This window comes from Bos grunniens, chromosome 4 (genome assembly GCF_055505025.1).
Source record: "Bos grunniens cultivar Pamir isolate PY7600 chromosome 4, Bosgru_T2T1.0, whole genome shotgun sequence".
NCBI classification, from domain to species: domain Eukaryota; kingdom Metazoa; phylum Chordata; class Mammalia; order Artiodactyla; family Bovidae; genus Bos; species Bos grunniens.
Genome location: NC_141168.1, coordinates 28,741,854 through 28,767,849, shown reverse-complemented (window position 1 = coordinate 28,767,849; position 25,996 = coordinate 28,741,854). Strand labels below are relative to the sequence as shown.

Here is a 25,996-nt window from a genome sequence, read left to right as displayed (position 1 = left end):
GGGCTTCCTTGGTAGCTCAGACAGTAAAGAATCTGCCTACAGTGTGGGAGACCTAGGTTCGATAACTGGGTCAGAAAGATCCCCTGGAGAAGGGAATGGCAACCCACTCCAGTATTCTTGCCTGGGAAATCCCATGGACAGAGAAGCCTGGCAGGCTATGGTCCTTGGGGTCACAAAGATCTGCACAACTGAGCAACTAACACATTGACTTTTCACTTCACAGGTTAAAAAGATAGCCGGCCTGGAGAGGGGAGGGAGAGGAATAGCTGCTTCTCAAGACAGGAGATTCTTGAGCTGAGACTTAAAAGATGAGGAAGAGATAGTTTTAGAATGATTTAGAGGAAGAACACTTACAGTAGAGGAAACAGCTAGAGGCTCAGAGATAGGAGTGATCTGACTTGTTCCCTCCCACACCAAAGCCACCAGTAAACTTCTCCCATAATAAAACCTACAGGGAGGAGACACCAAAGACAGAGCAATCAGAGACACAATTCCTGTCCATACCTGATAGAACTGAAATTCCTGAGCCTTTTTCTTCAATGTACACATGTATTATTCACACGCCTAGAAAACTACTGATGGATTTGGCACAACACTGGTGTTAAAATGTGACTTTCTGGGCATTCTAACTTGTAAACCCAAGTTGTCTGTGGCATGTCTTAGTGTTTGGGTTTGTTTTTCATTTTTTGTTTTTCTGTTTCACCCCTTCTGTTCTAAAATGGTTAAGTCTAGGACCTGGGAATCTAGATATAGTCCTAACTGCCAGCAACATGACCAATATCACAGAGCTGATACTTCCCAGTTTTGCCATCTGACTCTAAATCACGGGCGTTGCTGTAGATTTTTTTTCCAAAGATCCTTCCTGAGCAGAAAGTTCTAGGATTGATTTGTAAATTAGTGCTAAGTAGTGTTTTGGCCTTGCATGTGTGAATGCTGTTAAATATAATCATAGCAATTTTAGAATTAAAGGACTGTATGTATTCCAAATATTACAAGTTTCACCACCCCATGGATGCAAATACAATCGTATTTCCATTCATGCCTGAATTACTAGGGCTCAAGACTCCTTTGAAGCCCCCCTCATATTATTTCAGGGGAACAATCAGATGTCACTCTTCACGTCCAATAAGGACAAAAACCAACCACTTCAGTTCCTCACGCCAGCCTTTCTGCAAGGCCTGTCCTCGGAGCCAGGTGGAAACCTGACCGACCGCCATGTCTTCGGGGCCACCATGACATCACCAACTTTCTGGAGCCATCCTCTCCCCTGATGCTCTGCCCCTCTCCACTGTGCTTGGCTAGGGGCACCAGGATGATCTGGGGTGTCAGTCTACCCTGCGGTCCACGTAGTGAGGAGAGGAAGATGGATGCTCACCTGGCTTCTAATGTTACCTGGGCCCTATAGTTCTTTCCTGCCCAAACTTATAGTCTTTCACAGACAAACTAGACTCCATGTTTCCCTTGATTCTCATCTCTTTCTTCAGCTCTATCCAGGCACTTATGAACAAAAAAATCCTTCCTTTTCCTTCTGAAACAGAAGCATTGATGACCCTCATCTCAGGCAACAACATCACCATAGGAGTGACCAGCCTGAGGATGCTTGAGGCTGGACTTCACGAGGAAGACCTGCCAGGTTCAGATGGATGTGAGCCTTTGGTTTTAAGGACATCAGTACCAAAATCAGTTCTTTTTTGTTGCTATTTTTTTTTTAACAGGGGAAAATCAAACGAAAGTTTAAAAACGTGTATATGGGAGTATGTGTGTGCTAAGTCATTTCAGTTGTGTCCAACTCTGTGCAACCCTATGGACTGTAGCTTGCCAGGCTCCTCTGTCCATGGGATTCTCCAGGCAAGAATACTGGAGTGGGCAGCCATTCCCTTCTCCAGAGGATTTCCCAACCCAGGGATTGAACCTGGGTCTCCAGCATTACAGACAGATTCTTTATCATCTGAGCCACCAGAGCCAGGGTAATCATTCTGGTAAGCTTGCCCAAATATGGTAAATATGCCTGTCCCTAGTCTGGTAAAGTCATCTCTTAGACAGCTGATTTGAAACTATTACTCCATTTAAACTTCAGTTTTCCTAATCAATGTAGAAACTTTTAGCCTGTGAATTCTGAAAGATTGATTCTATAATCCTATATGACTTCTACCACATAGGATATCAACTGCCCTAAGCAGGGTAGCCTCAGGATACATGTGGGCTTTGCCAAATAAATCTGGATTGAATAAGCCATGCTTTTCTAATATACATAAAAATCTTTCTATGTTGGATTTTTTTCCACAACTAGATCTTCTGTAATCTTGAGAAGTTTTATTTCCTTGGAATTAATATGCCTCCATGATAACAGCAAACTTCAGAAAAACCTCACCTGAAAATGAATATCCAAGTAGCTTCAGCAGCAGTCTTCTGTACATAATTCAGTAGGGGAGAAAGAAAGCCTCAACATTCTGCAAGCCCATAGAAATCCAAGCTGCTTAAATCTTTCATAAATGTTATGTGCATGAGCACTGGAGTGCTTGCCAGCAGCAAGTTCAAACATTGGTTGCCTTGGACATTCCTAGAAGACTTTCCCTTAATTATCAGTCAGGGAACTGTGACATTAATTTAGGCAAGAGATGACAGTAGCTGGACTAATAAAATAATAGCAGAGAGAGGTACAAAGAACAGATTCGGAAGCTCATCAGGAGATGAAATGAACATGGCTATATCCAGGAACACGAATGGGTGGGGAACAAAGGACAGAGAAGAGACGATGACAACGCCCAGATTTCTGGCTTCAATGTGAGAAAGCTGCCATTTTTTATTAAACATAGGAAATGAAGCAGAGCTGGAGAGAAATATGGCTAATTGAACACTAAGCTACAGTTGCAAAATGATGAAAAAATGGAAGGGAATATGTTTTTGATTTAAAAATGCTTATCATAGTCTGATTTAAGAGAAAATATTTGTATGTACCCTCTTACGCATTTGATCCTGCATTATTTTCAGAACTCTTACTCCAAAGTTTTTCATATGTCTTTATAAGGCATCAAATAACATTATCAGCAAGGGAGGGAAGTTGTTAAATAAAAAGGAAACTTATATTAAAACATCATAAATGTTCACTTAATCAACAAGCATTTATTGAATGAATGTCAGCTATGAGCCAAGTATTGTTCTGGGTTACAGAAACCTAGATAATAATAGCTAACACGTAAGAAGCACTGCCCATCATGCTAGGGGCTTGGCCTGCCATGAACAGTCCCCACCTCACACCGCTGTGAGAACAGTGCTATGGGAACAGCTGTACTGACAGAGGCCAGGACAGAGGCAGTGGCATGTTGAGCAACTCAGACAAGTAGGGAGTCAGAGTCCAACACGCTGAGTACAGAGCCACCCTGTGTGGCCTTCGGAAGACAGGTGCCTAAACACTTTTCAAGCTTATATAATTACCCCTTTGCTTGTTCACCTCAAATCTCACAGAACTGCCAGTCTCAGGCTTCCCACCTCCTGATTCAGGACTCCTGATACGCTGTGTTATCACCAGTCCTGACCCTCACATGGCCTGTAATCGTAGCTGTCACCCGTTTTCAGTCATCTGATTAGAGAGCAACATTGAGTTTTCCAGCTTGGAAGCTGGGTTCCTTTTCTTTTCTTTTTCCTGTTTCCTGAGTTTTTGCCTTCAATGCTTTCCTTGAAAACTGCCTTCAAAACTTTCCTTGGGGAAAAGTTCCCAACTCCACTCCTGGCACAAGTTAAACCCTATAATGTCTCAGAGCGTGTGTGTGTTTCAACATTAGGGAACCGAACATTGAAAGTGGAGGTTCTGCTTGGTACAGCTACACCGCAGTGATAAACCGAGAGTCATCCAACTCGAGGGGCTTCCCATCTTCACTTAAATATAGTCCAGGCTTCTCCCCTCTCACTACCCCAACAAGATTTAGCACTTAGCACAAAACAGCTGCACCTTCAGTTTGCACTCTGAGATTGCTGAGGAAGTCAATTCACCTGCAAATTCCATGTGAGAAAGAGCAGAGATACAGAGCAGCTGTTGGGAAGAAATTACTTTAGAACCAAGCGCTGTGCTGTTCTTAGCCACTCAGTCATGTCCAACTCTTTGTGACCCCAAGGACTGTATCCTGCCAGGCTTCTCTGTCCATGGGGATTCTCCAGGCCAGAATACTGGAGTGGGTTTCCATGCCCTCCTCCAGGGGATCTTCCCAACCCAGGGATCTAACCCAGGTCTCCCACATTGCAGACAGATTCTTTATCATCTGAGCCACCAGGGAAGCCCACAAATACTGGAGTGGGTAGCCTATCTCTTCTCCAAGAGATCTTCCTGACTCATAAATCAAACCCGGGTCTCCTGCATTGCAGGTGGATTCTTTACCAGCTGAACTGGGCCAGGTGGTAAATCAAAAAGGAAGCTCCTTAAAATCCCACCACCTTTCCCAAAGCCCAGGATGCCCTGTCCTGTATGACAGGACAGCCAAGAGCTCAGAGTGTTCAGTGAAAGAGGATCACTGAGGTAGCAGAAGGGCATCCACCCCCAAAACTCTAAGAATTTAGCAGCCCCCACCTGGCCCTACTGCTCTATCTGCTACTCTCTTCCCTGTCCAAGTCTGAATTCCAAACCTTCAGAGCTGTATTCATCGCTTCCTCGGTGATATAGGTACCGTGAACCAAGGGGATGCCAGCATCCTTCACAAGGCTCTTATAGGGATCAAGATCAGCATGGCAATCAGAGAGATGGAGAGTAAAGTCACTGGGGATTCTAACCCAGGTGGGAAATCCCGCTGAGGTCCAGTCCAGGTCCTCTGAGCCTCCACAACTAGCCTGGAAAAACTCCACCTTCATTGAGGATCCTCTGGCCATAACATATCAGACTGAAGAGGATATTTAGAGTTTCCCAAGGAAGAGTATAAGCACCAATCATGCACTTTCAACAAATACTAGCTGAGTAAATGAGAAATGAGTAACTATCCTATATGAACAGGAAATGAATCAGAGAGACACTATGACTGTAGGAGTCCCATGGACCTGTTGGCATGTGTGGGGATGCCATGGACCATTGGCATCCCCACACATGTAATTCACCATCTCCACCCTGGAAAAAGCTACAAGGCTCTGGAGTCCTGGCAAGAAAACTCTTGAGTAGAATGGGAGAATCCCTAACCCTGTTAATTGTTAGACCCAAGATAAAAATAAAATCAGCTCTTAAAAAAAATATATATGAGGGTTCCTGGTGGATCTAGAGAGGCAGAAGTACTTTCTCTGCTTTTGACACAAACCCATAGTAGCACAATGCCTGAATTTTGAAGCCACACCACAAAGATGCTGATCCTTGTGAAATTTGGAGAGTTGCAGGGGGAAAAAAAGCAAGAATTTAGGCATTATAATTAGACTAGATGAATTCATGAAGATCCAAACCTGTAAACATCTGATATAGATTGATATACTGTCCTTTTACTTGTTTCTTAAAAAAAAAATCCACATTTATAATGTTTTATCTCCCAAGCTCCTATGAGTAGGAAATTGGCTAAAAAAGATGTTGGCTCGATACAGGAGAGTGTTCTAACCCTGTGAAATATCATGGAGAGAATACTGTTGTAAAGGAGTAACCTCTGGTTCAGCATTCAGGCCAAAGTCTAATGGTGATTTGTCCCAGATGCTTTTCAGAGCTCTAGTAATTTGGGTGTGAAGTGAGAGTGAAAGTGAAGTCGTTCAGTTGTGTCCAATTCTTTGCGACTCCATGGATTGTAGCATTCCAGGCTCCTCCGTCCATGGAATTTTCCAGGCAAGAGTCCTGGAGTGGGTTGCCATTTCCTTCTCCAGGGGATCTTTCCAAGCCAGGGATCAAACCCAGGTCTCCCACAATGCAGGCAGACGCTTTACCATCTGAGCCACCAGGGAAGTGAGAATAATTGACTCCTAAGAGTCCAAGGGGGCAACCAAGGATGAGATGATTGGATAGCATCACCAATTCAACGGACATGACGACTCTGAGCAAACTCCGGGAGATAGTGAAGGACAGGGAAGCATGGCAAGCTGCAGTCCATGGGGGTCTCAAAGAGCTGGACACAACTTAGCAACTAAACAACTAAACAATTCCTTCCAATTCTAATGTACATGAGGAATAATTTTTATCACAAAAGCATCCAGAAGTAAAGTGATGAGTGACTTTTCCCTAGTCACACAGTCAACACCCCAACTCCTAGAATACAACCATCCCTGGTATCCACCAGGGACTGGTTCCAGGACCTTGCAGATACCAACATTCTCAGACACTCAAGTCCCTTAGACAAAATGGTGTAGGATTTGCAGGTAACCCAAGTACATCCTCCTATGCACTTTAAATCATCTCTAAATCACATATAATACCTAATACAACATAAAAATTAAGCTGCCTGCAAGTTTTGGTTTTTGGAACTTTCGGAAATTTTTTTTTTCTAAATATTTTCAACCCGAGGAACCCACAGACACAGAGGACTGACTGTCCTTTCCACTGGCTGATTTTCACCAGTAAACTTGGTCTCATGATACCAGGAGGACTCTGGCACAGGCTTTGAGACATTCCCTTTGGTGTCACAGATAATAGGCACAAATAAAAAGTTCAACATGTGATGGATCTATTTTCCCATAATTTGAGAAAATGATCCATTTAATATAAGTTCTACATTAGACTGGGACTGTTTCATAAACTTCTCAAAGACAATATAAAGAGTATCTCAAAGTTAACACAGTAGAACACTCTATATCTGTATGTTCCAGTATTTGGGATAATTGGATTAAACTAATAATTTCATTGCTGGCCTCATAATCAAACATAGTGGCTGCACTTATTTGCCTGAGCAGGTCTCATACTTAAACCAAGGGATAAAGAAGAACTTTTTCCTGTCGTAAAGATCCCAACCTTACATAATGGGCTCTCTTGCATAATAGTCACACCCCTATTTTTGGAATGGCAGAGCCAGCATAAAAAAGTGTTATGATTACACAAATAAACACAGCACTTTAGAGGTGTTTTTAAGGGCAAAGAAACATTTTCAACTTCATTACTACTTCTCTGCTTTTTAATTTTTATTTTATATGGGAGTTGATTAACAATGTTTAGTTTCAGGTGTACAGCAAAGTGAGTCAATTACACATACATAACTAATCTTTTTCAAATTATTTTCCCATTTAGTTATCACAGAGTATTGAGCAGAGTTCCCTATGCTATACAGCAGGTCCTTGTTGGTTATTTATTTTAAATAGAGCAGTGCTATTACTACTTTTCAAATAGCAACACTAGACAGAGGTTCTAAAGGACTTTCTTCACTGCTTTTGAAGCTGCTGCAACAGTGACCCAACAGACTGCAGTCACATATCTTACCTAAACATAGAATTTCCCAGGAAGTCTAAGGTTATTTGGGTCAAGTTCATAAGGTATTTGATTCCGAGCCAGATAATACAGCTTTTGGGTTATATGAGCACACTAGGACCTGGTGTTCTCTTTTAACTGAGACATAAAAACCAAGGCAACAACCTACTTATATTCATTGTCAAGTTTTCACATCATTGCAGCCAAAGCAATGAAAACCACTTCCAACCTGCCTGCTGCTATTAATAAACACAGTGAACTTTGATGTAAATGTCAGACATGTTCACTTTAGGCTGCTGGTCAAATTTGCATGAGGATAATTAAATTCTGAGTTTCCACATCCCCTCTGTAAATTCAACAGACATGATATATTTCTCTTCTGGTACTAAGCCATGGTTGACTATTGCTCTGATCAACTCAATGCCTGTAATTTTTCAACTCACTGGATGTTGAAGGGTATAATAAGTGTACAGAGGGACATGAATGCATGTAAACTCAAAGCTTGATGCCACCACTGAGATGTTACACTAACCCACATTCCTCCCAACACCGCCCTCTGCTACCACTGGCCCATTTCTCCAAATACCTAGTGACCTTCTGTGAACTTCTCCTCCCTAAACACCTTCACTGGTTAGAGCTACGCTAATATGGTAGTCACTAGCCACATGTGGCTGTTGAACACTTGAAATGTGACTAGTCTAAATTAAGATACTCTATAAATGTAAAGTTGTTGTCATTTTAGTCACTCAGTCATGTCAGACTCCTGTGACCCCATGGACTGTAGCCCACCAGGCTCCTCTGTCCATGGGATTCCCCAGGCAAGAACACTGGAGTGAGTTGCCATTTACTTCTTCAAGGGATCTTCCTGACCCAGGGATTGAACCCGCGTCTCTTGCACTGGCAGGTGGATTCTTTATCACTGAGCCATGAGGGAAGCCCAAAATGTAAAATTACATACCAGATTCTGAGGACTTAGTATTAAAAGAAATGTGAAATAGCTCATTATTAATTTTCATATTGATTACCTGTTGAAATAAAAATATCTTTTACATATTAGTGTTAGTCACTCGTCATGTCCAACTCTCTGTGGCCCCACAGATTGTAGCCCACCAGGCTCCTCTGTCCATGGAATTTTCCAGGCAAGAATACTGGAGTGGGTTGCCATTTCCTTCTCCAGAGGATCTTCCTGACCCAGGTATCTCCTGCAATGCAAGAAGATTCTTCACTGTATGAGCTACAGGGAAGTCCATTTTATATATTAAGTTAAATAAAACATATATACCAGAAACTTAAAATTTTCTACATGTGTGGCTCACATTATATCTCTACTGGATAATGTTGAGTTAGATAATTTTAGGCTCTAACTCAGTTCCACTGAGCCTTCAATTAGACTTAAGTTGCATCTTCTAATTTTATGTTTCAATTTCTCTCTTTTTCAATCCTTTTGTCTTTCTATACTGAATCTTGGATATTTATCTTTCAAATCACTGACTCTTCACTGGGTCTAATCTGTTAATCCATCCATTTCATTAGTTTGTTTTATTCTGACATTTTTTAATACAGTTTTATCTGTTGTATTTTCACACAAGATTTCACCTAGGTTAGAAAAGGCTGGGAACTGTTAGGCAGTGCTACTAATGCTTTCCACATGCATACTCCAGGACCTAGCTATTCCACTCCTAGATACAAACTGATAGAAATGGATAAATAATAGCCCCAAACTGGAAATTACCCAAATACCCATCAGCAATAGAATGGATAAATAAAGAATGGTTTATTTATACAATAGAATTCTATATTAAATAACAAGAAGCAAACTACAAAAAATATATATAAATGAATTTCATATTTTTATTATTTTCATATTTTGAGAGTTAAAGATCATATGCAAAACAGCATGTACTATATAAATCCATTTATAATGTTTATAAAAACAGGCAACACTAAACATAGTGTTAGAATTCAGGACAGTGTTTGCCCTGGGAATGGGGAGATTACCTGGAGAAGCACATGAAAGGGTTTCTAAGATGCTGATAATGTTCTGTTTCCTAAACTGAATACTGGTTATGTAGTACATTTAATTTGTGAAAATTCATAAGGTTATGCACTTATAATTTGTATACTTTGCTGTGTGTGCTACTTTAAGAATACTGTAAACTCAAACCTTTCATCCGATTATCAAAACAAGACATTTGTGGCTAAAATCCTTTGAGTTTCTAATTTCAGATAATAATCTCTATTTCCAGAATCTCACTATTTCTTTTTCAAATTCTGCCTAGTCCTTTTTAATAGCTTCCTGTCCCTTCTCCACACTTTTAATGAAAGTTTCTTTTATTCCTATAAACTCTGATCATTCTTATACCAAGGTCCTTGGGACATCTGATTCTATCGTTCTCTGTTTCTACTTAATGACTTGTGTACTCTGTCGATTTGGTAACTTTCTATTGTGAGCTCAGATAGGGCTATTCACAACCTGTGAAGATTCTAAAGAACTTCGGCTCTGTGTGCATTCCCCCAAAGAGGATCTTCATCTGATCCTGCCTGGCATTCTGAGTCTCTACCACACTGGAATCATCTTAATCCCCTTGAGGTTTCCTGGACAGCATTTGTGTTAGAGATAATATGAATTTAAACCCTAAACCCTCATGAGGTCTAAATTCTCAGGAGAGAGACTTTCTGTTCCTCTGTTCCCAGCCCAGCCTGGAACAAACAACTTTTTGTAGCAACTTTCTCTGCCTGATGGGTGGTTCTGGTCCATCTTTTCATTGGGTGTGCAGATCCTCAAGACTCTTGGCTTTTTCAGGCTCTTAATAAATCCTAACTCCCCACCTTATAGTGCCCATGGCCTTATCTCCCATCCCACAACAGACGACACTCACTCACCCGCTGCTATACAGCACTATTTCATTCCCCCAAGGTCTGGGTTTCTCTAATCTCCAGGTACCCACAAGGCAGCCTAGAATTCTCACTTACCACCATGATGTCAGCTCTCTCTTCAATTTTCAGCGCTTATGAATTTACCTTAAATTTTGATGAGCTTGGCTACAACATTTGTATGCTATCCAACATTTTTCAGTGTATATAATTAGAAGTTTCTCAAAACAGTCTGTGATGATACCAGAGGCAGAAGTCCACCAGGCCTTTCGTATCTGATGCTTAAAGGCCGGTGAGAAAATACAGCTGTCACTTTGTCTCTCCGAAGCCCCCACTCTACTGTCTCCCAGCTTAACTATATTTGAATTTTATAGAACTAAAGAAATGTTTAAAGTTAACTGAAATAAGCTGGCATGTCAACCAACTCATTTCCAAAATACGCTCCCACCTACCACATTGTGGACTTGCTCAAAGGCGACCCAACAGAGAGAACTTTGCTACTTCCTTATTTGAAAGAACAAAATAATTCAGAAACCATTCACTTATACAACAAATATTGCCAAGAACCTACTCTTTGCCAGGCACAGTACCAAGGGCCAGACATACAAAAGTGACTGAAACATGAACGGGATCCTCAAATGGTTTAGCAAGAATGCCCAAGTTTTTTTTTTCCCCTTAAATGCAAACTGATCAATAAGTAGAGATTGTCTAGAGCAGGAGTTCACAACCCTGGACTGGTACCAGTTTATAGCCTGTTAGGAACCAGGTTGCATAGCAGGAGGTGAGCAGCGGGTAAGTGAGAGAAGACTCATCTGTACTTAGAACCACTCCCCACCGCTCAGATTACCACCTGAGCTCTGCCTCCCGTCAGATGAGCCTTGGCATTAGATTCTCATAGGAGTGTGAACACGACTGTGAACTGCACATATGACGAATCTAGCTTGGTCACTCCTTATGAAAATCATCCCAAAATCATCCCCTACTTCCCATCCATGGAAAATTGTCTTCCATGAACCTGGTCCCCGGTGCCAGAAAGGTTGGGGACTGCTGATACTGTATTAAGAATCTGAGGACAAGTCGAAGTTCAGCAGGTAACAGTGCTCTGTGAACAATGTGCACGTCACCATGCCGTGTTCCTGCTTCAGCACCACTAACTGCCTCCCATCATCCCTAGACTAGGATCCAGACAGATGTCTCCATGGTCACCAAGGCCATACAAGATGCTGCCCTGCCTGTCTTCATCTCACACCCTCCTCTTCTTACTCACTCTAGTCTCCCCACACGGCTTCCTTCTGTTCTCCAAAGACGCCAGTTCATTCTCATCCTAAGCTCATTTGCATATACCCTTGCTTTCATCTAGAAAACTCTTTTCTCAGATCTTTATATGGATCCCACATCTCACCATCTGGGTCTCAGCTCACATGAGAGACCCTTTGAAAAGGCCCTTCCCTGACCATCCAGTCAAAAGAAATCCACCACCATTTCATTTATCTATCACATCACCCTTTCCTGTTTTCTTCACACTACATATCAGTAGCAAATTATCTAGTTTTTTTAAATGGATTTTCTCATCAAGGCTATATTTCGCTTTCCTTGTATTCTCTGAGTGTTCATAGTACAGGCAGTGGATGCTCCATTCACTTATGAGAATAAACAAATAAGTGGTTAAGGGTGTCTGCAAGTGTGGAAAATAAGACAGTGGCTTTCACTTGTGCCACCTAATTGCATCCCAGGAAAGAAGACAAGTAGCAAAAAATTCCAATTAAGTGCAACACTTGCCATAAGGTTCAGTAATGGCCAGGGGAGACGGGGCGGGGAGGGCAGTAATGAATCTGGTGGGAGCAAGGGTGGGAGACAGGCAAAGAAACCATCCCAGAACACGCAGCTTACAGGAGACCCTAAAGAATGAGTGGGCAGTTGCCGGCTGCACAAGGTGGAGGAAAGCATCCAGACTGAAAGAAAGTAAATCCAGTGGCAGGCAGGTGAGGGGCGCCTGCTTCCTTTAGGCTGTCACCTTAAACTCAGGGAAGGCAGAGCCTCCCAAAGAGTGCAAGTCCAAAGGTGGCCAGGGTATCAAAACACCAAAGTCCTGTTGCAGACTTGCTGCCAGTTGACTGTATGATTTTTAAACCAGCCATTTCCCCTCTTATCCTCAGTTCAGCACCGGCTCTAAAAGTCTGTGATTTTTTTCCTATTGTTCACTCCAGCACACATTCTAAAATTGCCAATACTGAAACTGAAACTTTTACGTTCCAATGGCTGTTTTTTGCTGCTTTATTTTTGTTACTTTTGTTTTTTAATGATTAAGAGAGCGTCTGCAGACTACGCGTGTGCCACATTATTGCTTGACTGTGACTCAATGTAGAAATCAATTATGGAAGGCAGCTCTGAACTAGTGGAAATTCTAAAGCCTTGTGCACACCATCTGTGGCCAGTCAGCCCAGCCAGGATAAGGACAGGACATTTCTGTGATTCCCACACCAGTGAGCTTCTCAACGTGAGCTCCACAGACCATCCATTCCGTATCACCTAAAGTCCTCGTGAAAACCTCAGGTTTCTGGGTCTAATTATCCACCACTCCCCCAGACGCTACTGAATTAGGATCTTTCATGAGTGGGGCTCAGAAATCTGCCCTGCTGATAATAAGAATGTCAAGGTAATTCTTTCTTTACACACCCTCAAGGAGAGAGCCCCTACCTCTCAGCTTCACTCTGTTCTGTGGCAAAATCAAAATGCTAACAGCAGCAGCAGCTAGCATTTATGGCATGTGTATTCCGGGCCATGATCTGTAACAGACTTCTCCGGCTGATTTCTTTTCTTGCTTCAACAATGTTTAATAACTTGCTCATGTTCATAACACAGTCAGTTGGAAGAGTCAGAATTTGAGTCCATATTTCTCTGAGCCCAGATTCTGTGTTCTCAGTCACTCCCTAGACTGCAGCAGGATGCAAAGCTTAAGAGCTGCAGCCCTGGCATCAGCTTGCATGAGTTCAAATGCTAGCTGCACCATTTACTAGCTGTGTGCCCATGGGCAAGTTCTTTAGCCTAGTTTTTCCACTTGTGCTGCCTGTTAAGTCGCTTTTAGTCATGTCCAACGCTTTGCAACGCTATAGAGTAGAGCCCGCCAGGCTTCCTCTGTCCACGGGATTTTCCAGGCAAGAATACTAGAGTGAGTTGCCATGCCCTCCTCCAGCGGGATCTTCCCGACCCAGGGATCAAACCCCCATTTCTTACATCTCCTGCATTGGCAGGCAGGTTCTTTACCTCCAGCACCATCTGGGAAGCCCATCCCTATTTGTAATGGTGGGACTAATAAGCACTCCTGCTTCCTAAGGTGCTTGTTGGTGAAGAATAACTGAAGTGATCCATGTTTAGAAAGGAACCCAGCACAACACAAGCACTAGCCATTACAATCCAGCTTCCCCTTTCCCCTGCCTTCAGGCTCCTTAGTGGCTGTCACTGGTCTCTAGGGAGCTCTCTGGCAAGCATGAGGAGACACATCTGAAGACAATCTATCCCCTCTGCTGGAAAACAACCCATAGCACATGCTCCACTAACAGTGGGTCGGTAATGTGGTCTTTGGAGATAAAGGACTGCACATTATTTGAACTTAAACATTCAAAGGGCGTCAACTCCTTTCTACACAGAACACTTTCAGACCTGCTGCTGCTTTTTCTTTCATGCTTCCTAATGGTTCTGTCTGTCATTATGAACCTCTCAGTTCTGCTTCAACAAAGCACAAAGGGATTCCATCCTTTAATCCTCAAAATAGTTTGTCTTTATAGTTTGGCAGGTAAGAGTTGGTTGCAGCAGTAATTCCTGCAGCCCGGCTCTCATTATGCCAAGAACGGCAATGTGTTGCTGCATCAAAGCTGAGTGATAACAAATGCTTTCAGGTGGTGAGAACTGCGCTCTATCACCTGCCTTCTAAGTGCCCTCTTGACATGGAAGAACTTGTTTGACTACCATCAGTCATCATTAGGAGCAAACGGTGCTACCTGTCCGGGTGACATCTCGGTCAAGGAAGCAAGCCTCATCCTTAGACCGTCAGCTACTGCAAAACTGAAACAGAGAAATACATCCAAGACTTCCTTTCTTCCATGGCAAAAAATTATTCTATAAGTCATGTTTTTACTAAATCTCCTAAGGAGGTACTTAAAATTATTCATTTTTCTTTCTAAATGAAACTATTTTTATAGTCATGCAGAGAATTTAAAATAAGCCACTATTTATGACCATAGATATTTCAAGAGCTCGGAGAAAGGAGAGTCAGCATAAAAAGCAGGCTTGCCACACTATCCTCATGCAAATCCAGGGATATTCATGTGAGCTTCCACACCCATCCCAAAAGCTCTGCCCAGAGATGAAGGAGATGAGGTATGTGAGGTGCACAAGGCACAAGCCCTTGCAGACCACAGAACACACAGCAAACTGACGCCCCCTTTGGAAAAGCCAATCCACTAAGCAACACCCAAACACGGCAGGACCAGGCAAACAGGCAGCTCACTCCTGGAAAGGATGCCTTGTGTTGTAGCAAGCTGAGACCTCTCTCTCTCTGAAAGGGGCTAAAGCTTTCTCAGATGCAGAACCCTTTAAATAAATTGGGGAAAGATACAGGTCCCCTAAGAATCTGATCTTTAATCAGTAAATTAATCAAGTTTGAAAACTTCTTAGAAATATCCAACTCCAGACAGTAAATGCTTGGTTTTGGGCAATGGAATATTACTCTGCCTTTAAAAAGAATGAATTAAGGCCATTTGCAGCAACATGGTTAGACCGAGAGAGCATCATACTGAGTGAAGGCAGTCAGACAGAGAAAGAAAAATATCATATGACATCATCTACATGTGGAATCTCAAATTTAAAAATGATACAACTGAATTTAACAAAACAGAAAGAGATTCAGAAAACAAACTAATGGTTGCCAGGGGGAAGGGATAGTTAAGGACTTTGAGAAGGTCATGTACACGCTGCTATATTTAAAGTGGATAACCAACAAGGACCTATTATAGAGCACATGGAACTCTGCTCAATGTCATGTGCCAGCCTGGATGGGAGGGATGTTTAAGGAGAATGGATACATGTATATGCATGGCTGAGTCCCTTCGTTGTTCACCTGAAATTATCACATTGTTCTTTGGCTATATCCCAATACAAAATGTTTTTAGTGTTTAAAAATGTATAAAATTTTTTTAAATGCTGAGTTTCAGTGAAAGCCAAGACAGGTAAGGTCAACTACAAATTGGCACTTGCCATCTACCTGTACAAGGACTAAATCATGTGCTTCAAGCTGCTGACTTTCAACTCTCCCTGAAAGGAGGTCAGAGTGCAGAGCAGAAGTGAGGCACTCTGTGCTCTGGGAAAAACTGGCAGGACAGGTCTTCAGATTGTTAGATAGTTCTAGGAACCGATTTTATGAGCCTAATTCTTGTATCTCCTCATAGCTAGAGAAGCATTAAAATCCTTCACAATGACTGCTCCTTGTGACTGGCAGAAACCTTCTGCAAAATATATATATATATATATATGTTTGTGTGTGTGTGTGTGTGCGTGCGCGCTTGATTGCATGTACTCCCCCTTCACTGAAATCACATATATACTGACCTTGCTCCATTTCTTTGGGACTTTTTCTCAGAGCTATCTGAGGTGCTCTCTCCCATGCTATAGTCTTCATTTTGCCCCAAATATAACCCAGTTCACAACTCTCACGTTTTTCTTTTTTTTTAAGTCAGCAGTAACTACACCCAAAGAAGATGCCTGCTTTAGCTGTCTTCCATAACCTGCTGTGAGGCCAGTCAATTTGACCTGAGATCCAATGCTATAGTGATGGTGTTTCTAGCCTGGGAGGGTGTCCAGTATAAGCCAAAGCTTGAGTGATAAAAACTCTGTAATCAAAAGACTTGCATAAAAGAAGGAAGCTCCTCAGAAGTTTATTTTGATGGATAGTGACCTATAACTTTCTAAAACACCAAATCAGTTTCAAGGCCCAACGCTGAATCTATGCCACCATTTCAACAAGAGCAGCTGAGCAAAATATGACCCACATCATGTAACAAAATTTTTTCACTAGAAACCTCCATCCTAGAGAAGGAAATTGTCTGAATTAGAAGTTTTTTCTGCACAAACCAGTTACAAAGTTCAAAAGTGTTTCTGAAGCTTTAAGACTCAAGTTTTTTAACTTTGCAAACCACATCCAAGAGACATGGCACTTCCATATTACTGTTTAATTTTTATTCTATTTTGGTTAAGAGGACAATAGAAAAAGTTCTGGCATTCTTGTTCTCTTGGTTACATTTGTATAAAGTTCGGATTGCCAGTTGCTCAAATATGAAGTGACAAGGCAGAATTCTTTAACCCGCTAAATTTCCTTAAACCTAAGGCTAAATCTTGAATATATTATTGAATTCTCTAATATCTTGATGGCTAGCAAATTGATGGCTTCACATGTGTCATGCTTTGTTTTTTTGTTTGGGGTTTCTTTTTTTTTTTTGCACTTTATTATTCACTGCAGGTTTACTTGGCAATGACAATGGACAGTAAATGCTATAAACCTGCATCAAGTTTAAGCATAAAGAACCATTCGAAACATTTAATTTTTAGAATTAGAAGAGCTTTGCTATCCCACGAGCCCCTAGACCAACAGGACTGAGGTTCCCCTCTGTCCCCCAACGCCACGTGTTTCCACTGCTCCCCAGAGCCGCCCAGTTTCTGCACATCAAACACATGAAAATACAAGAATTTCTGCCTCTTCCCTAACCAGGACACAAACGGCAATAATGGGTCAAAGAATTATTGCAAAATATTATGAATAAAACAATCATATTACACAAAGGGCTCTTATGAGATGGATGGAATTAAAATATCACATTTACAGAATTGAAGAAACTGAAGTCCAGATGCTGAACTTCTAACTAGATCAGATTCCCACTGCAACCACTCAAACAAGGAGCAAAGATCATGGGTTCCTCCAAGAATCTGCTTTCTAGATGAAGTTCCTGATGTGAACCCTCTTGCTGTCCTCTTTGTCACCAAGCCACATAGCCCCTCGGCCCCAGCCATAGGTCTGTGTGGGTCTAATTCTAGTCCTCAGGCCCAAGGGAAGGAACCCTCTTCCCTTCCAGGCCCCTGGGTTTCAGGCCACGTGACAATAACCTCACAGTTACCTTCTTCTCTCTTGCTGAAGTTCTCCATGGGTCATAGGCTAGGAAGCCCAGGTCATAACTATGACCTCCAGAGGAGTACCACCTGCCTAAAGGGGCCTGGGAATTACCCCTAACTTAGGGCTAGGCTGTCCCTAGCTTACGATGCAAGGATACAAACCCCACTTCCTTGCCTCAAAACAGAAAAGACTCAGTGCAAAGGATACTACAGAGCAATCACAGGATCAGGCTGACACTAGGCTTCACCTTTAACTACATTCTTTCTCCTGAGAATGTGCTTCAATAAATCACTTGCCTAAGAATCCCCATCTGGGGAACTTGACCTGATGCTGTGCTTCTCCACTAGTGTTCAAGCTGGCCTCCTGGCTCAGACCCCAGAATGGTCCAAAGGCCTGCATGGACTGTCTTTATCCAGAGCCATGAAACCCAGTGCTCAGACAAGCCAGGAAGAGCCCCCTTGTCCCTTTCAGCTTAGAAGTCCACCTTTCCCCTAGGAAAAGCACTGATGTCCCTCCTTCCTTCCATCTCAGATCTCACCTAACTTATAAGCAGGAGCTGAAAGATGTATTCTGAAGTCAGTGTATGATCAAGCTGAATTTATCAGCAGCAGAACATTGCCTAAAATACAATCAATGATTCATACTTCTGGTTCTCCTTAGGGAGCAGAGAAGCCTCCCCCAAGGTCCCTTAACTTGCTTCCTGCAGTATGAAATCTTTTAAACAGAGAACAGGAGTCTAATCACAGCATTAACAAGCTACCCATTGCTCCAGAAATGACTCTACTCCACTTCTTTAGAGGAATCACCATACCTGCTCTGTGTTTTAGCTGATGCTCTCACTTGGATGAAGTATTTGGGATGGGAAGAGGTCATTTCTGGGGCTTCTTACTTAACTATGACTTGTTTACAGAAAAACAGCATCCTCACTGAGTTTGGACTTGTTTCTTTCCTGGCAAAGGTCAGATTATTGACAAAATATCTGGAGAATGTATAACCTTCTTTGTAACAATAAGAGCTGTTCTTTTTACAGCACCTAGTATGTGCTAGGTGGGAGAAGGCAATGGCACCCCACTCCAGTACTCTTGCCTGGAAAATCCCATGGACAGAGGAGCCTGGTGGGCTGCAGTCCATGGGGTCGCTAAGAGTCGGACACGACTGAGTGACTTCACTTTCACTTTTCACTTTCATGCATTGGAGAAGGAAATGGCAACCCACTCCAGTGTTCTTGCCTGGAGAATCCCAGGGATGGGGAAGACTGGTGGGCTGCCATCTACGGGGTCACGCAGAGTCGGACACGACTGAAGTGACTTAGCAGCAGTATGTGCTAGGCACCAGCAATATGCCACTTTTTTATTGGGGTATAGTTGATTTACTCAAATGTTAGTTTCACATGTACAGCAAAGTGAATTGGTTATACATATACATATACCCTTTCTTTTTTTTCTATTCTTTTCCCATATAGGCCATTACAGAGTATTGAGTAGAGTTCCCTGTGCTATACAGTAGGTCCTTACTAGTTATCTGTAAATGGCAACCCAGTCCAGTGTTCTTGCCTGGAGAATCCCAGGGACGGGGGAGCCTGGTGGGCTTCCGTCTATGAGGTCGCACAGAGTCTGAAACGACTGTAGTGACTTAGCAGTGTGTATATAGCAATCCCAATCTCCCAATTTATCCCCCTCCCTCTACCCCTTAGTAGCCATAAGTTTGTTTTCTACATCCATGACTGTACCTCTGTTTTGTAAATAAGTACATTTGTACCCTTTTTCCTAGATTCCACATATAAGCAAGGCAATATCACGTGGTAGAAGTATGCCATTTCTAATCCTCATAACAGGTAGGGGAAATGAGGCCCAGGGTGGTTAAATAATATATCAGCATCACATAACAACTACGTGGTTAGAAAGAGGATTTGAACCCAGGTTGATCTAACCATGAAACTTGTGACGAGGCCACTCACCAAACTGTCCTTGCCACTGGCTCAGAGCTTGAGGCTGGCTCTGCCCTGCAGTGATGCCCGTTCTCAGCTAAGTTTCTTACAGAATTACTGGATGCCCTTGAAACCACACCATGTTCTCTGATCTTGAGAAAGTGAAGCAATATAAAGGGTGTCTGGTGTGGATAAGGATGAGGATAACAATGAGGAGCAAGGGGGTTCAGACAGGAAGATGGAGTAAATACACTCTTCCGTCTTGCTCCCACAGCTACAGCCAAAAACAGGGATATTATACCTGAAACAAACATAATAAGACTCCAAAAGGTAGAGAGAAGTCAAGAAAGTTAAGGATCTCAGGACCCAAGGAATGACATGGCAATGAGTTCCTAGTTGGCTTTTCTTTTTTTCTCCTTCATATATTCCAGACTAGATACTGGAGGAGTCAGCAACTTGGAAATGCCAACAGGCTTAGACAAAAATCCAGAACTCCTCTCTCTAACCCAAGAGTGAAGAATGAGGCATCCTAGCCCCTTGCAGATAGAAAACTTTTAGATATTAATAACAATCACCCTACTCCAACTAAACACTGCAGGGAAAAACTGGTCCCAAGCCCAACCCACCAGCAAAGACTCTACTGAGTTGTCCCTACAGCCCCACCAGGATGATTTCTGAGACACCTGAGTGGGGAGACAGGACTTTCACTTCCTCCAGGTGCAATCTCAGCTGAGGAGCTGTCAGAGGAACCTCATGGAGATTCAGGACTCTACCAAGTGCCCTCAGCCGTACCATCCCCAGGAGAATGGGCAGAACTCAGGTGGGGAGCAGTGTCCAAGCAGCCCTCCTTCTCACTGCCAGACCAGTATAGCTTCAATAAGTAATTACTTTCTTGAAATGAATGAAAAATTGGAAAGATGTGACAAAGTAGAAACTCTCAACAAAGAAAAGAACCACATGGAAATTTTGGAGCTAAAATATACCATAACTGAAATTTTAAATAAACAAAAAACCCTCAGTGGATAGGCTCACAGCAAAATGGAGGAGATAGAGAAAAGAATCCACAAATTTGAGGACAGAAAAATAGAAAATATCCAATCTAAAAAATAGAAAGTAGATTGAAAAAAATGAGCAGAGTCTCAGAGACCTGTGGGATTATAGTGAAAAATCTAAAACATAGGTCATTTGGCTCCCAGGAGGGGGAAAAGAGAGTGGGGCCAAAAAAAGGATATGAAGAAATAATGCCAAAAATTCTCCCAAAACTCCAGCAAAAAACAAACTTAAGACCTTCAGTGAACATCAAACAGGGTAAACTAATATGTCTTCAGGTCACAACCCATAGTCACATTTCTGAAAACTAAAAACAAAACCAAAAAAAAAAAAAAGAGCAGCCAGAGAGAAATGATGCATTCACTATAAGGAAAAACCAGTTTGAATAACAGAGGATTTCTCATAAGAAATCAAGGAGGAAGAGGCCCAATATTTTTCAAGTGCTAAAAGAAAAAGCTGTCAACCCAGGACTCTATATCCAGAGAAAATAGTCTTCAGGAATGACACTCTCAGAAGAATGAAAACTAAGACAATCTGTTGCCAGCAGACCTATCCTGAAAGCAAGGCTAAAGGAAGCTCTCTAAAGAGAAAATAAAAAATCAAAGGAGGAGTCTGAGAAGAAAAAAAAAAAAGAGCAAAAACATGAAATACTACAGACTTGACTTCCCTTTAGTTTTCTAAATTTGGTTTATGATTAAAGCAAAAATCATAGCACTGTCTATTGTGGTTTGCAAGGTATGCAGAGGAAATATTTAAAACAATCATAAAAGGAGGAGGGGAAAGGAAGTTAAGTTTCTACACTTCAGTGGAACTGGTAAAATGTCAACACCAGGAGACAGTGATTAATCATCTGTATATAAATGTAATACATAGAGCAACCACTAAAAAAGCTACATAAAGAGATACACTCTAAAATACAACAGATAAATCAAAACAGAATACTATAAAATGTTCAAGCAGCCCATAGGGAAGCAGGAAAAGGGCAGAGGAGAGACTGAAGAGGAGGGAGTGGGATGGGTGGCGGCGTCTCCACTTCCTATATCAGGGTCGCTCCCCAGCTAACTAGACCCTTGTCACAGGGAGAAAATAGTCCCTTTGCTGCTCAGGTTTACCTTTAGGGCAGGGACAAGGGGAGGAACCCTTGTTTTCCTCTGTGGAATTTAGGCAATTTCAGAGCTTTCCTTTGGAAATTACAGAGGGTTGGTGATGCTCCTACGGACGATCATGGAAGACCCTTGTCAAAACCAGCAGGCTGACCTGCCAGCCCACCCAAAGGGGCTCCTTGCCAAGGCTTGGGTCTCTGCTAACCTTCAGAACAGTGGAGGCTCCCTCCAAGGGGAGGATGATAGTTACATGCCAATTACAAAAGCCAAAAGCCCCACTCTGCAACCTATACTTCTGGGAAAAAAAATTAATTAAGGTAGCTTTGGTGAAGGTTGGATGTAGCTTGGGCAAAGGAAAGAAACAAGTGTGATCTTCTGGAGCCATGCCCCAAATGCTTCAAGAAATGAGCTCAGTTCAAGATCAGCCAGCCTCGGGAAACTCTCCCTACCAGCTATAAAGACCTATTTTACAGGCATCTTCAGTCTTAGAAATACAAGGAAGAAAATGAATCCTGAGTTCTAATGTAGTTCAAATTCTCTTCAATTATACCAGAGGCAGGAATTCTGAATCCCTCCGGGCAGGTGGGGAGCCCCCAGTGTTACAGTAAATCATTTCATGGGACCTGCCAGTCTGGTGTTTCTGCCCCACCCCCTCACAACCCTGTATCTCTTAGGATAATGCTTCTGAAAACTTACCATGACTGTTGTTTATCATTTTTAAGCTTTAAAAAAAGAAAAATGTACAAATATCCTGGGGATGATATTTGTATATTTCATGTCATTCGTTATTCCAAATGTAATTTTAATCAGTTCAACATAAAAGCATCTTAATATCCTCAATGATGGTACTGATCATTTTAAATATTAAAATCCACATTAGGAAAAAAAGGGGGGGCTGCTCTGATTCATTCTCTCCTTCCAAATAAGCAGTTTGGCACACACTTCCAGTCTTCCCTTCTCTCCTCTCCTCTCTCCTTCCTTCTGCCTTTTCTCTTTCCTCTTGCTCTTCTTCCTTAGGACGCAGATAACAAAGAGCAGGGTGGTAGGAACAGAGTCAGGGTTGACCCAGAAAAGCTAATTATTCTTCCACAAACTCAGAAACGTAAGGCTTTTTACAAAAGTGGTAGTTCTATTTTTCCCAGAAGAATTTCTGCTCTTCATGTTCACCATCTTTAACCAACTCTAATAGGTTTTTCCATCGAATTCTGGTCTGTATCCCAGTTTCCTAAAAGGTGTATTTGCAGACAGTACCAGGTAGGTTCTTTTGAGTTTTGCGACACAATCTTCCTTTCCTCAAAAGGCAAACAGCTCAAGGAAGGCTCTCCTGCACCTACGTCCTCCTTTGACTTTCCCAGAGCAGGCCTGGCACTTGGAAAACTGGGAGAGGTTGCTGAAAATTCAGAAACAGGGTTTCATGGCTTTTAACTACCGTTAAATTTGAAATTACTGCCTCAAGTTAATTTGGCTCTTTCTGCCTTGAGCTGATTAGTGAACACTAAATTTCATGCTAGTGCTCCCATACCATTTGCCTGCAATGCAGGAGTCACTTTCCAAATTCCGCTGACTGCAATAAAAATACTTGTGCTCACATCATCTCACGACCATGGTTCTACAGTGTTCTACCCTGCTTGTGCTCCTCATGCAGGTGAGCTGGTGTTTACTGTGTTAGACCGTTACACGCCAACTTTCCACTGGCACGTGAAGCTAGTGGTTTTCTAAGGTAGTCCTGGAATCCATTACCATGGAACCAAAGGTACAGAAAGCTGTTTTACCGAATAGGAAAACCTACAGGAACTCAAAAAAGATCAAACGTGTTTTCAAAACAAAGGTATGTAAGGTCATTCTAGTTTGGGTTAAAGAAGCCTTGGGGTGAAATATCAAGGCAGGTGAACAGAGAAAGAGTGGAGGGGGTGGAATGCCAACGAACACGCAGCAGCAGCACTGGGAGCTGCTGTGGCTGGACAACGGGTGGATATGCAGGCTGCTGACCAAGCATACTTCAGAAGGGGCTAAAAAACATCCAACTCTCTTCCTCTGCCAAAGTACAGGAAGTAGGGTCAGAACGCTGGTCTCTCCCCACGTATGTAAAAATGAATCATCTGTCCTTCTGATATTGATAATATTGTACACACTGTGGTCCCAATAGCTTCAGCCCACCACTGCATTCGACTAGACTCAACTCCATGTATTGAGGAAATGCTGTCAAGGATCATATTTTAGTTTGGGAACCACATGTGTTTGTTTAAGTGTCTCTGTGTTTTCCTGAACTCCAAGTTGTTTCACCACATCCTCCCATTAACTTAAAAGAATAATTGTGGATATGTTAGTCTTTCCATGGAAAACTTCCTGATCCATAAAGTGCTCTGACCATCTGTAATAATAAAAATTCTTCCCATCCAGCCTCCTCCTCAAAAACCATCTGTCGCAACCGGAAGCTCCCGTCCACAGCGTGCTGAAGGAGGACACATTTCCTAATGGTTCCCAGGAGCAAGAAAGACACACGGGGTCACAGCAGTCAGACTCCATCCTTTTATCCAGGCCTCTGCCCACTGAAGATGTGCTGGACAGACCACCTGCCATTCAGGCCACTTCCGCTCTGAGAGTATGAGGCTTAGAGAGTTGAAGTCCTCTATGCTAACTTCCTTGCTTAAAGGCCATCTTTTAGAATGGCAAGGAAAAACAAGTTTCACTTAGAACAGAGTTAAGCTAACAGCAGGCATGTGTTCAGAGGAAAGGAACCATAACAGAAAGGATTTGAAACCATAATGTATGAAAGACTGCAAAGCAGTGGTTGAAAGTATGAGTTTTTGCATCTGTTAGACCATGGTTTGACTATAGCTTGCCACTTCCTTTCTAAGTTATCTACTTTCTAAGCTAAGTAAGCCTCGTTTCTTCATCTGAAAACCACACTTATCTGATGGAACTGTAATGAGATCAAATAAGATCAGGCATGCTAAGTGTTTAGCGCAGTGCCTGGCATATAGGAGGCTCTCAGTAAATGTTACCATCAGGAGCAGGTGAAACAGTAGAAACTTTTAGCCTGGAGAACCCAAGGCTCTGGACAATCAGGACCTTTAGATATCTGAAGAACTGTCCCACGACAGAAAGAGATGCATCAGAAGACAGGAGCGGGGCTAATGGGTAGAAGTGATTGACTATGACCTCTGCTCCCATCTTGAGCACCAGGATTGCTTCACTGTCCAAATGGCTGGGTGGGCCTCCCCATCCCTTCTGGAATTAAAGCCATTCCTAAATCTACTCAAGAGGGAAGATTTCAGGTCAGAATAAAGGAAAAAAAAGAATGTCACTATAAAATGGAGTAAGCCAGTTTATGAGATTATTAGCATCCCACCACTGACAGTGTTTAAATGTCTCAGGATGCATTCTTTTGGGACCTCTCTGTACAAGGACCACACCAGATACTCTTAGGGACATAAAAATGAGTAAGACATGTTTCCTGCCCTCAAGAGCATCGAACTCTAGAGGAAGGTTGAGTGGAGATGTATGTTTAACACTAAAAGGAATAAAAGGCAGCATTGAATCACTAGGTATTAAGGATCTTAATAGATGAGATTCTGCTTTGGATGAAAGACTTTAAGATCTCAAAAATGCCTTTCATCCCCAAGGTACCATAAGGCCAAGTATTAGGGGAATGAGGGAAGACAACGTTTTTAAAAAGTAAATTATTTTTGTGCCAAGCTTCCTAAAACATTTTTTTAATATTTATCTATTTGGCTGCACCAGGTCCTTGTGGCAGCTTGTAAACTCCTACTGCAGCATGTGAGATCCGGCTCCCTGACCAAAGACCTAACCCAGGCCCCCTGCACTGGAAGCTCGGAGTTTCAGCCACTGGACCAAGAGGGAAGTCCCCAAAGTATATTTTTTAATGGGCAAGGATAAAGACACAGGCATAGACAACAGACTTGGGGACATGGCAAGGGAAGGAGAGGGTGGGACGAGTGGAGAGAGGAGCACTGACACATACACACTGCTGCTGCTGCTGCTGCTAAGTCGCTTCAGTCATGTCCAACTCTGTGCAGCCCCATAGACGGCAGCCCACCAGGCTACCCCGTCCCTGGGATTCTCCAGGCAAGAACACTGGAGTGGGTTGCCATTTCCTCCTCCAATGCATGAAAGTGAAAAGTGAAAGTGAAGTCGCTCAGTCGTGTCTGACTCTTAGCGACCCCATGGACTGCCGCCTACCAGGCTCCTCCGTCCATGGGATTTTCCAGGCAAGAGTACTGGAGTCGGGTGCCATTGCCTTCTCCGGACACATACACACTACCATGTGTCAAACAGACGGCGAGTGGGAAGCTGCTGTATAGCACGGGACGCTCATCGCAGTGCTCTGTGATGACCTAGAGCGGTGGGATTGCTGGGAGGAGGCAGGAGGAAGGCTCAGGAGGGAGGGGATATGTGCATGTATGTAGCTGATTCACGTTGCTGCACAGCAGAAACTAATGCAACAATGTAAAGCAATTACTTTCCAATTACATTTAAAAAACAAATGTCCGTCAGTGGATATGATATTTGAAAAC

General features: G+C 42.6%; 1 protein-coding gene across 11 annotated transcripts in view; it reads right to left on the bottom strand.

Moving 5' to 3' along the window:
* The window catches only part of GRM8 (glutamate metabotropic receptor 8), an 868,572-nt gene that overhangs the window by 808,340 nt on the left and 34,236 nt on the right, over positions 1–25,996 (bottom strand). The gene's annotated exons all lie outside the window — the stretch shown is intronic.